This window comes from Trematomus bernacchii, unplaced genomic scaffold (genome assembly GCF_902827165.1).
Source record: "Trematomus bernacchii unplaced genomic scaffold, fTreBer1.1, whole genome shotgun sequence".
In the NCBI taxonomy this organism is placed as follows: domain Eukaryota; kingdom Metazoa; phylum Chordata; class Actinopteri; order Perciformes; family Nototheniidae; genus Trematomus; species Trematomus bernacchii.
The window spans coordinates 19,740,162-19,752,038 of NW_022987593.1; the positions used below are offsets into that span (position 1 = coordinate 19,740,162).

Consider the following 11,877-nt stretch of genomic DNA (forward strand, 5'->3'; position numbering starts at 1 on the left):
GACTGATTGTGAGAAGTGGATCCAAAATAAAAGTGAGTTAATGTCAGTGTTTACATTCTGGTAATAAAGAAAGTCAGTCAGCAGTTACGAGAATCTACGTGGGTGAAATAAACATTTCGCGGGAGTTTCTGCTCTTCCTGTTTCTCTCTCACACAAACACTACGTCACACACTCGCACTCTCACACTCCATATATGGTCCATCCGGTTGTAAACTCCCGTGAGGTCGCGCGCACTCAGAGGAAAAGACATGACGTGAACGCGCAACCGCAAGCCCTCCCTCCCCTTTCTCCCCTTTTTGGGCCCAGTTACAGTTGTGGTGACGTCATCCGTGCACCATATAAGGAGTTGTCACCGGTGTCAGCCGCGAGCCCGTCATGAGGCTTTCAGGTGCTGTCAGAAAAGTGTAATTATTTATAGATTAGCAAAAAAAGAGATGCCTATTCTGCAGATACACAGAGTTATTTATATGGGTTTTAAAAATGCAAAATATTTAAAAAAAGAATCTGAATAATGCAACAAAAAAAGTTTAAATAAATAAGAATTCACAATAAATATGTGAAAATGTGTACATTAAACACAGTAAATATACGTATGATAATCATAATTGCATTGCATTTATTGTGCACATATGTCATTTTTGCACACCATCTCTGATGTATTTGTATTTGTTTTACTTAAAGGTCACCTATTATGCAAAATCCACTTTCTCATGTCTCTTCTACATCAACATGTGTCCCCTCTTCTTCATGTCTCTTCTACGTCAACATGTGTCCCCTCTTCTTCATGTCTCTTCTACATCAACATGTGTCCCCCCTTCTTCATGTCTCTTCTTCATCAACATGTGTCCCCTCTTCTCCATGTCTCTTCTACGTCAACATGTGTCCCCTCTTCTTCATGTCTCTTCTACATCAACATGTGTCCCCCCTTCTTCATGTCTCTTCTTCATCAACATGTGTCCCCTCTTCCTCATGTCTCTTCTACATCAACATGTGTCCCCCCTTCTTCATGTCTCTTCTACATCAACATGTGTCCCCTCTTCTTCATGTCTCTTCTACATCAACACGTGTCCCCTCTTCCTCATGTCTCTTCTACATCAACATGTGTCCCCTCTTCTTCATGTCTCTTCTACATCAACATGTGTCCCCTCTTCCTCATGTCTCTTCTACATCAACATGTGTCCCCTCTTCCTCATGTCTCTTCTACATCAACATGTGTCCCCTCTTCTTCATGTCTCTTCTACATCAACATGTGTCCCCTCTTCTTCATGTCTCTTCTACATCAGCATGTGTCCCCTCTTCTTCATGTCTCTTCTACATCAACATGTGTCCCCTCTTCTTCATGTCTCCTCTACATCAACATGTGTCCCCTCTTCTTCATGTCTCTTCTACATCAACATGTGTCCCCTCTTCTTCATGTCTCCTCTACATCAACATGTGTCCCCTCTTCTTCATGTCTCTTCTACATCAGCATGTGTCCCCTCTTCTTCATGTCTCTTCTACATCAACATGTGTCCCCTCTTCTTCATGTCTCTTCTACATCAACATGTGTCCCCTCTTCTTCATGTCTCTTCTTCATCACAATGTGTCCCCTCTGTGGAAAGAGACTCTGAAAGTTTCAGGAACAAAGATTCTCTCTAGTTTTGTCCTGATCCATTTCTATAAAAACCTGTCTGAAAATGAGCTGATCAGATTTTGATGTCATAACGATGTTTTGTCTTGTGTAACCATTAGCCAATCAGCAACCAAGGTAACCCCCCCCCCCCCCCCCCCCCCACCTTATCACCTGCATCTCCTCCTAGAGCACCATTGTGTTCTTTTTAACCAAATTAGAGGGGCGTGGGGAGGGGCTCCTTATTTTCATCTAAAGTAACAGACAGAGAATCAGCACTTTTGAAACAGGGCTGAAACAGAGGGGATTATGGGATGCTGCAATGATCTGTTTGGTGTCTCTTTTAACCCATAGACATACATATAACCACATCTTTAAAAAGAATAATAACATGATGTATTAATGAAATAATAATTATTATTATTATGAGGATTTCTATTCACATTTGTTACAGCAGAAAAGAGCCAAAGACAGCTTAATGTTAACTAAGAAGCATGCATAAAGACCAACATGACTAACAGAGTGTATTTGTACGCTGATAACGTTGTACTAGTTGTACTCACTAATTCTAACAACCCCGCCCGCAGTCGTCAGATGCTGCAAACACATGCATGCTGTAACCATGGAAACTACTTTTCCTTCCCACATGCCGTTAACGCGGCATCAGTAGTGAAAAACATGGCAGCAGTAGAGACCAAAAGATGTGACAGGAGGGGGTTAAAAAGTGGTGTTTATTCACAAAACATCACATTTATATTGAGGGTTATTGTTCAGGTTGCTTACATTACATGACATTACATGTCACTTGTTAGACGCTTTTATCCAAAGCGACTTACATACTCAATACTGTGGGCAATCCCCACAGGAGCAATTTGGGGTGAAGTGTCTCAGGGACACAACGACATGCAGACTGCAGTGGGGTTTGAACCTGTGCTCCCTGTGACAGGAAATAAATGGTTTTAGAAATTATCTAAACTGCGATTCTAGCTGGAGGTTTTCCCCTTTTTTTGTACATTTAAAGGTCACCTATCATGCTATTTTTAGGCAATAGCATAGGTCTCAGATATATACAAATATATAAAAAACATGTCTATGAAGTGTTTTGCTCAAAACACCAAACAGATCCCCCATTCTAGCCATGCCTCATATCCCTCTATTTCACTTCCTGTTTCAAAAGTGCTGATTTGGGTATAAAGCTTTAAAAAGGAGGGGTCTGAGCTCATGCGGGACCCGGCAGCTACTGTCTAAACTAAATACTGCCGTGATGAAACGCCATATCATGGATTATCAAGGATTATTTCTGAAACAGTATGGAGCTCAAAGGCTTTCTCTCTTGCCGGTTATACCACAAGGTGAGTTCCTTTTTATTTCCTGCTTCTTCACACACATGCTCTCCAGTACAGGTTAGCTCTGAATGTTAGCGATGCTAATGTAAACACCGACCATATTACGTCCAAAACAGTCGGGCATTGTTTCTGATAGCATAGTTTCTGATAGGGCCGTGGGTCCACATTTCAGATATTACATCATATCGGACGCAAATCTGGATCAGCTCCGTTGTTCCCCCGTTTTTAGAGATTTGGAGGAAAAGAGAGAGGGTTTTATTTTCTGACGCTGCGTGAGTTCCCCGACACATTTATGTATAAAATACATCAAAAAGTGCATTTTGCATGATAGGTCCCCTTTAAGTACAGTTTTTAATTACAGGGTTGAGTCATGCAGACACGATGTTTCTGGTGCACCGTTGTTTATTGCTGTCGTTTTAAGTTTGTGTCAAGAAAGAAAAGAACATTAGTACAAATATGAATTGTACAGGAATACAAGTGAGCTAAAATAGAAAAACTAAATTACAACAACATGAGAAAAAAGTGCTGTAATACATAACACAGGTTCAATTAGTGAAATAGAAAGTAATCAACAACAACACAATCATTAAAGCCAGGCAAAGTGTATAAGGAGTAACTCTTACACCTACACACACTACGATAACAGAAACAATAAAACACATTAGTAGAAATAACAGAACGAGAATAGAAGAACTAATACTTCTACTGTATATTTTCTACATTTTAATGCTGTTTTAGAGGCTTCATGTCATAAAGGGGAACTTAAAAAACAGACTGTGATGTTACTCATCGGTTTGGGTTAAACAGTAACAAACACATTCATAGAAATAAGAGAACGAGAATAGAAGATCAAAAAAATCAATAACAAATGATGACCTGAGGAAAGCTAGGTCAAGTCTTATGCACTACTTGTCCGGCAGTGTCTCAGTCAGTAGGGGCTTGGACTGTGAGCTGTAGGGTCGCCGGTTCAAGTCCCCGACCAGACCTATGGGGTGTTTCTCAATGTCGAGGAAAGCTGCTCCAGAGCCACTATTTCAAGGATACTACGTCATCGAGTTCTACTTATGTGCAAGGTTCAAGGTTCAAGGTTCTTTATTGTCAAACTGACATAGTTACAGAGTAATTATGTTGTTGAAAATCTTATGTCACAGGCTTCTCCAACAATGCAACATAATAACATAATAACAATACAGATAGCAAGAGCAATACAAAAAGAAAAATAGTTATAAAATAAAGTGATGATGTGGAATAGTGCAGTACGAGTCTATATACAAGTTATTGGAATGATATATATTAGATATTAGATACATATTACTAAGTAGCAGATGAATGTTTTGAAGTTGTTTCAGCAGTTCAATTGTTTAACAGTCTCACTGCCCACGGGAAGAAACTGTCTCCGAATCTTCTTGTCCTTGCCAGGATGCTGCGGTAGCGTCTGCCAGACGGCAACAGAAAGAACAGTTTGTGGCTGGGGTGATGGGGGTCTTTGATAATCTGTAGTGTTGTTTTTTATGCTGCTGCAACGCAAACATTTTCCAATTTGGGATCAATAAACTACCTCTTATCTTATCTTATCTTATCTTATCAACCTACTTTTAAAACACTGTAAACTTTGGATATTATATTCATTTTTAAGGAGGGGTTATGCTCAGGCTTCTTGTCCACAATCACTGTTAGCAGTCATTGGTGTTGAAAGGGAACTTCAAAACAGACTGTGATGTTACTCATTGGTTTTGTTTACACCTACAGACACTAGAATAACAGAAACAACCAAATACATTTGTAGAAATAATACAACGAGAATAGAAGAAACTAAAATCCATAACAAATGATGACCCGAGGAAAACTAGGTCAAGTCTTACGTGCTACTTAAAACACATAAAGAAAATAAATACATATCAACAGAAGAATATACAGATCAATCTCTAGAATACACACTGATAGCCCAGCCTATCTTTAAAACACTGAAGACATTGGATATTATATTCATTATTAACGTAAAGGAGAATGCATGATGTTAGCAGGCATTGGTGTTGAAGGAGAACTTAAAAACAGACTGTGATGTTACTCATTGGTTTTGCACGGTCTCTAAATCATATCCCTGTTTGCACTTTGAATGTTTTTACCGGATCAGTGTTTGATAATCTTTTGAAGCAAAGAGAGACAGAAACAGGAGTTCGCTTCAGGTCTGCACCCGAGCCGTCGCCATGGTGACCGTGTTATGTGTGATCATACTTACAGCACTTTGCCTTCGCCTGAGGCCAAATGGGCGGCTGTGTGTGTGTGTGTGCGTGCGTGTGTGTGCGTGTGCGTATGTGTGCGTGCGTGCGTGTGTGTGTGTGTGTGTGTGTGTGGCAGAGGGTGGGGCCCTTCAGTGTGTCTGTGTGTAGAACAAACAGTGGTTGGTAGGACGGGGAAACGAGCCAGTTGCCAAAACAAGAGACTGACAGCAGGAAGCCTGGAGACTGTTGCTATACCTTAACATCAAATAATGGGGAAGATGATCTGTTTTATTGGCAGATCCTGGTGCTTCTGGTGGATTAAAGTCAAGTATTAAAGCACGCTGGTTGCTGGTCCTTTAAATATAAACACTATGTGCAATCAACACTACACGTTGTATGTTATTTCTTACAATTTATTTACAATTTTCCAATATATGCTCACGTACCATTTAAAAAATATATGTACTTGTTGGGTTAAATGAACACATGCATGCTTTTCTTCTTATATAATATAACCCTTTCCTCTTGTACCTGCTGTACCTTTGCTGCTGTAACGACGTACATTTCTGCAGGAGAAAAATAAAGGATTAATTATACATACATTAATTAATTAACTGATTAGTATGTTGGTACATGAGCTGGAGCTTATCATTTCCCATCTGTTTTGTCTAAATGTATTTATGCAGGTTTTATATATTCATTAATGTACAGCACTTTGGTCAACTCTGTTGTTTTTAATGTGCTGTATAAATAAAGTTACACCATTGTGTCTCTTGCATCATTCTTATGCACAGTTATATTTGTATTTTAAACACTGTATGTCTTCTTGCAATTCTTCAAATGCAAACTAAAGAAGATCCTCCTCCTGTCGTTGTTTCCCTTTAACCATAGAAACCATTTGGGTCCCTAGAAACACAGGGAAATACTTTTACTGCCAACACAAGTTAAATAGAAACTGGTAGGCTATACAAAAAAAAGCACATGTTACATTACATGACATGTTACTTGTTAGACGCTTTTATCCAAAGCGACTTACATACTCAATACTGTGGGCAATCCCCACAGGAATCAATTTGGGGTGAAGTGTCTCAGGGACACAACGACATGCTGACTGCAGTGGGGTTTGAACCTGTGCCCCCCTGATCCCAACACCAACGCACAAAAGTAAATTGTCTAAAACGTGCAAAAATGACTCATAATGGACCTTTAACGAAACATAACGTAATGCTTTAGGAAGTAGATTTGTTAAACATGCGTGTGTGTGTGTGTGTGTGTGTGTGTGTGTGTGTGTGTGTGTGTGTGTGTGTGTGTGTGTGTGTGTGTGTGTGTGTGTGTGTGTGTGTGTGTGTGTGTGTGTGTGTGTGTGTGTGTGTGTGTGTGGTGAACATTCACTATCAATGATCCTGCTAATCTGCAAAAAGCTCCACGTCACTCACTACAACTGTGAAGCAAACAGAAAACTAAATAACTCACTACAACCGTTCTGCATGTTTCTCCAGTGAGCTCATTTGGCAGCGTCAGCAATTTCCAAAAAGGAAAGTAGTTTGTCCTAACAAGGAGCACTTGAAGGCATCATTAAGGAATGGCGTCTATTTATAGTCTGACTGTTTCCTCTGTTGTTGACACTCAGCAGGTTTCTTTTGTCACGCCTGAACGACTCGCTTTATTGCAGAGTTTCCACCACCATAGTTTCAAACATGACTCAAACGTTCCTAAAATGAAGATAAGATGAGTTGAGATAAAGCAAGAGAGGGGGGATTTAAAAACATGTTTACTCACAGTAAGGGTTTTTCTTCTCGGGGAGTTTTCTCTTATCTTCTGAAGTGCAGATAAGGACGTTGTAAACTGTACAGATTGTACAGAACCTTGAGTCAAAGTTGATATTTGAGGCTTAATCTAAGTGTTATGATGTCACACTGTGCCTTAAGGGATGATCCCTGACATCACTTACACTAAGGGAACTTCCTGACCTTTGGGGTCATTTTACCCAACAAAGTTTTATTTGAGTACAACTGAAATGCAACTCTTTGCAAGGCAAGGACAAGAAGATTCGGAGACAGTTTCTTCCCGCGGGCAGTGAGACTGTTAAAAAATTGAACTGTTGAAACAACTTCAAACATTCATCTGCTACTCAGTAGTATGTATCTAATACCTAATATATATATATCATTCCAATAACTTGTATATAGACTCGTACTGCACTATTCCACATCATAACTTTATTTCATTTTTATAACTATTATTATTTTTGTATTGCTCTTGCTCTTATTGTTATTATGTTATTATGTTGCATTGTTGGAGAAGCCTGTGACATAAGATTTTCAACTACATAATTACTCTGTAGCTATGTCAGATTGACAATAAAGAACCTTGAACCTTGAACCTTGAACCTTTTCACATTTGGCGTCTCTGTTAGAAAGGGCAACACACAATATGATGATAAGTTAGTTCTCTAACTGGACAAGAGGTAATGAACTCATTTATTCCTTTTCTCTCTTTTCCACCATTTAGGTCACATCTGTTGGTTCTCTTTTATTGAAGCATTCATTTGTAATATCTGGGATGAACTGCAGAGTCATTTTAAGATTAGCTTTCTAATGTTTCTCAGTAACAGAGGGGAGCGATTGTGTAAGCCAATTTGTAATGAGGGCCTACAAACAGTGCCTGTGTCAGTTCAAATCAATGCTTCTTGCAGTTGTGGCTCTGGCCCCCTGATTGGATCATGATCCTCAATCTTATTATCTACCAAATGTCAAATGGAGCTGTGCTTTATATAAAGTATACTGTTCTGTCAATATGAATCAATGAAAGGGATCAAAGGTTTGGATCACAGTACAACGAAGGAAGAACTTACTTTGAATGTTATTAGGTCTGAGCTGTAATACTCTCTGATACTTTCACAAAGTGTCAGACTTATGGCGCGTTTCCACTACAGCCCGCAGCACGGTTTAAGAGGGCTGTGACGTCAGCGGCCCGTCTTTGGTTGCGTTTCCACTTGGCCTAGTACCGGCCGGCGGTTCCTAATTCACAGTTTTTCTGGCCTCATAAAATCGTGGGTCCAGGGCCAGAGACAACGAGGCTGAGTCGGGCTGAGTATGCTAAACTAGAGAGAGGATCGCTGGCAAGGGGGCTACAACTACAACAAGATGGACATATTTGACCGTGATTTAATTGTAATACACGTTTCAAAATGATGCCGAAGTAACAACATACTGATACCGGTTAGTAAAAACCATGAATTAATGCTTTGACAAGTCTGCAGACAGACGGCAGGCGAAAAACCTTTTAAAATGCGTGTTTTCTAAATGGAGATTGGCTAAGCTAACGCAGTATATGCTCCGACCGTCCACACTCACAACAACGGCCTATACAGACATAAATAAAGCAGCGACTGTATTCACCATGACACAGGCAGTCTGTGGTTTGTACTTGTTTAACTTTTGTCTAGTTTCTGAACAGATATGAGGAGCTGTGAGCTCTGAGTGCTAACAGCTAACGGCTGTGTTGTTTTTCTGGGGTTCTCATTGAAGATGACGTCACGGCTCCGCCTACACTGCGTTACTATAGATACTACCCCAGTTCCTAAACTGTAATGGAAATGCGCCATAAAGTGAGCCAGTCCTAACGAGGCCTAGCCATACCGAGCGGGGCCGAGCGAGGCCGTGTAGTGGAAACGCGCCAAAAGAGTCCTTAACTTGGCCAAAACCGTAACAGTAATATTGTTTTTTTTAATAAACAGCCAAAACCAGCTATTTTGTAGGAGGGTATGAAAACCCCGTATATATATTTGATCAAAACATGCATTGGTTGAAGTCTGGTTCGTGCCTTCTCTCCAGCCAAGAGCTAAGCTAACTTTTAGCAGCTTGTCTACCATTTCAAATCACTTGCATTTTTACAGCCACAAGTCATCTTCCTAGAACATTAGTGCACTGATACCATCTCTGCCTATAGATTTGTATTAAAATGGGGATTATCTCTACCGTTAAAAAACGAAATGTAACCGTACTTTCCAAAGAATAGCAATATAACTTGGATCAAAGAGCCTTCATGTTTTCATAGTATGCCAGTAGCTATATGTTACATGGATACTATGGATGTTTGACATCCTGTAATATAGTATCCCTTTCCCCTCTTAATATGATTATACTCCTTCTGTAATGTCCCTTTACTTAAAGAGGCCCATACAGATACAAATATAAGGAAAGGGAAAACCCCCCAAAAAACCTTTAAAGGGGACCTATCATGCAAAATGCACTTTTTGATGTCTTTTATACCCTCTCTCTTTTCCTCCGTACCCAAATCTCTAAAAACGGGGGTACAACGAGCGGATACAGATATGCTGCCGATATGACATCAAATCGGCGGCGGACCCACAGAGAGTTGCTATCAGAAACAATGCCTGACGTGTTTTGGACGTAATCTCGTCTTTGTTTACATTAGCAAGCCTCGCTAACACTCAGAGCTAACCTGTACTGGAGAGCACATGTGTTTAAAAAAAGGAACTCACCTTGTGATAAACCCGCAAGAGAAAAAGCATTTAAGCTCCATACTGTTTCAGAAATAATCCTTGATGTGGTTTAGAACATGATGGAATTTTATCACAGCAGAATTTAACTTTATCTCCGGTAGAATTCTGATCAGGCATTAGCTCCGCCTCCTAAGGACCCAAAATCAGCGTTTCTCTAAACAGGGCTGCAAAAGAGGGGTTTGAGCAGAATGAGGCAATGGGTGATCTGTTTGGGATTTGAAGCAAAAAACTTCACAGACATGTTTTGTATAGGTATGGCCCGACAATATGTTTCCAATATAGCATAAGAGGTCCACTTTAAATAAAGAATCAAAATACTTCCTGGGACTTTCAGACGTGTGATCTGGAAAATGCTCTTTAATTATGTCAAAATAAAAAACTACGACTAAAGAAACAAACAAACACTGCCAACAAAAAGTGACATTTTTAAAGAAACTAAAAAAAACACGACTTTCACCCGATATTTAATATCTAATATTTAAAAATGTATGCTTAAAAATAAAGCATGCATCAGGTTAATGAACAGATGGATCGGAGAAAAATTATGCTATTTTTACGAATTACATTTCTGACTCACAGTGTGATTAGAGGACGTTTATAACCCTGGCTGTGAATTTTCACAGGGGGTGAAGTCAGGAAGTGTTGAGAGGGTGGAGGTGAGAGGAGGGAGAGGAGGGGAGAGGAGGGGTGAGGAGGAGAGGGGAGGAAACAGGATGAGAACAGGAAGGAAGGAAGGAGCTATACAGGACAGGGTGGGATCCAGAGAGAAACCCCCAGGAATACAGACGGGAGGGACAGGAAGCAGGATTTGATGAGCATGCAGGATTTATTTCACAGCAACACCCAAAACCACTCTGTGTATTAATGTGGATCCTTCATGAGTTCATTTTGAATGAGATATGGAAAGTGTGCAGAGGATTGGTCAGCTTCGGTCAGATTTCCATGTATTTAAACTGTTATCTGTAATTAATGTTGTGTTTTATATATTTTAAGTGTGTTGTTTTAATAATATTTTAATGACTCTGTAAAGTGTCTTTGAGTTTCTAGAAAAGCGCTCTATAAATAAAATGCAGTTGTGTCTCAGACCCCATTTACACGCACACGCAAACGCATACGAAACGCAAACGAACTGAATACGATATCAAAAAAGTATTCCGTCCACACGAGGAGCGCTGGAGACGCTGTAGTACATATGCCAGGCCTGTAAGTGGCGCTGTACTTCTGCCACAAAATACACCAAAAGCAGCGAAGAAGACACCCTGAGCATGGTTGCCATGGTTGCCCTTCTGTTTATGCCCCGCGGTAGATTTAGCAACATGTAGTTCATGTAATTCTCCATGTCCACTTGTTGCTGATGGTTGTGGTAGAGGAGCTGTAGATTTTGCATCTGTAGCATCTGTAGCATGGTCAGTAGCAGTAGCACTAGCAGTAGCAGTAGCAGTAGCAGTAGCAGTAGCACTGCTACTGCTACTCACCATGCTACAGCAGTGAGCAGCAGAGGTGGGGAGAGGCGGGGCTATGGCTTCATCGTTATCAGGAAATGATCGTATAGGACGTACACACGGAGCTGTTTGCCCCCCCAGAGCGTTCCGTCCGCAGATCTATCCACCTTGGGACCTGTTACCGTTTCCGCGGTCCGTTTCCGTGGTTCCGTTACGGCCTCGTGTGAACGAACGGGCTATACGCGAGAGAAAAGTACCAGATACAACCCGTTTCGTTCTCGTGTAAACAGCACCTCAGAGAATACATAATTGTGAATGAAATGTAGTTGAATAATTAAGTGGAGGGTCGGTTGTTCGATTCCCCCCGTGGTCAACATGTTTAAGTTGTATCAGATAAATAGAAATGTATGGATAGGAAGCGTTGAATAATATTTCAGATTATTCAACGTTTTTAGATTTTCCTTTATTGCATACTTGTGACAGTTTAACGAGAGTATAGGTATTTTAGTGGCTTAATATTTAATCCCCCTAATAAACACATGTCCACACTCAAACACAAGACAATACAGCGTCATCAATTCATGAAAATAAAGATTTTTTTATATTAAAATAAAGTATTTTATCAGAAGTTTGATTTGTAACGGAACTAAAATGCACATTGGTCATATGTGACAGATATTTTGTAACTGTACGGTCATTAAAGCCGATTACAATTAAATGTTACAGGTGT

At 40.2% G+C, this 11,877-nt stretch overlaps 1 protein-coding gene across 1 annotated transcript in view; it reads left to right on the top strand.

Annotated features, from left to right (window-relative positions):
• LOC117482071 (B-cell receptor CD22-like) overlaps positions 1-11,877 on the top strand; it is a 1,109,798-nt gene that overhangs the window by 308,923 nt on the left and 788,998 nt on the right. The gene's annotated exons all lie outside the window — the stretch shown is intronic.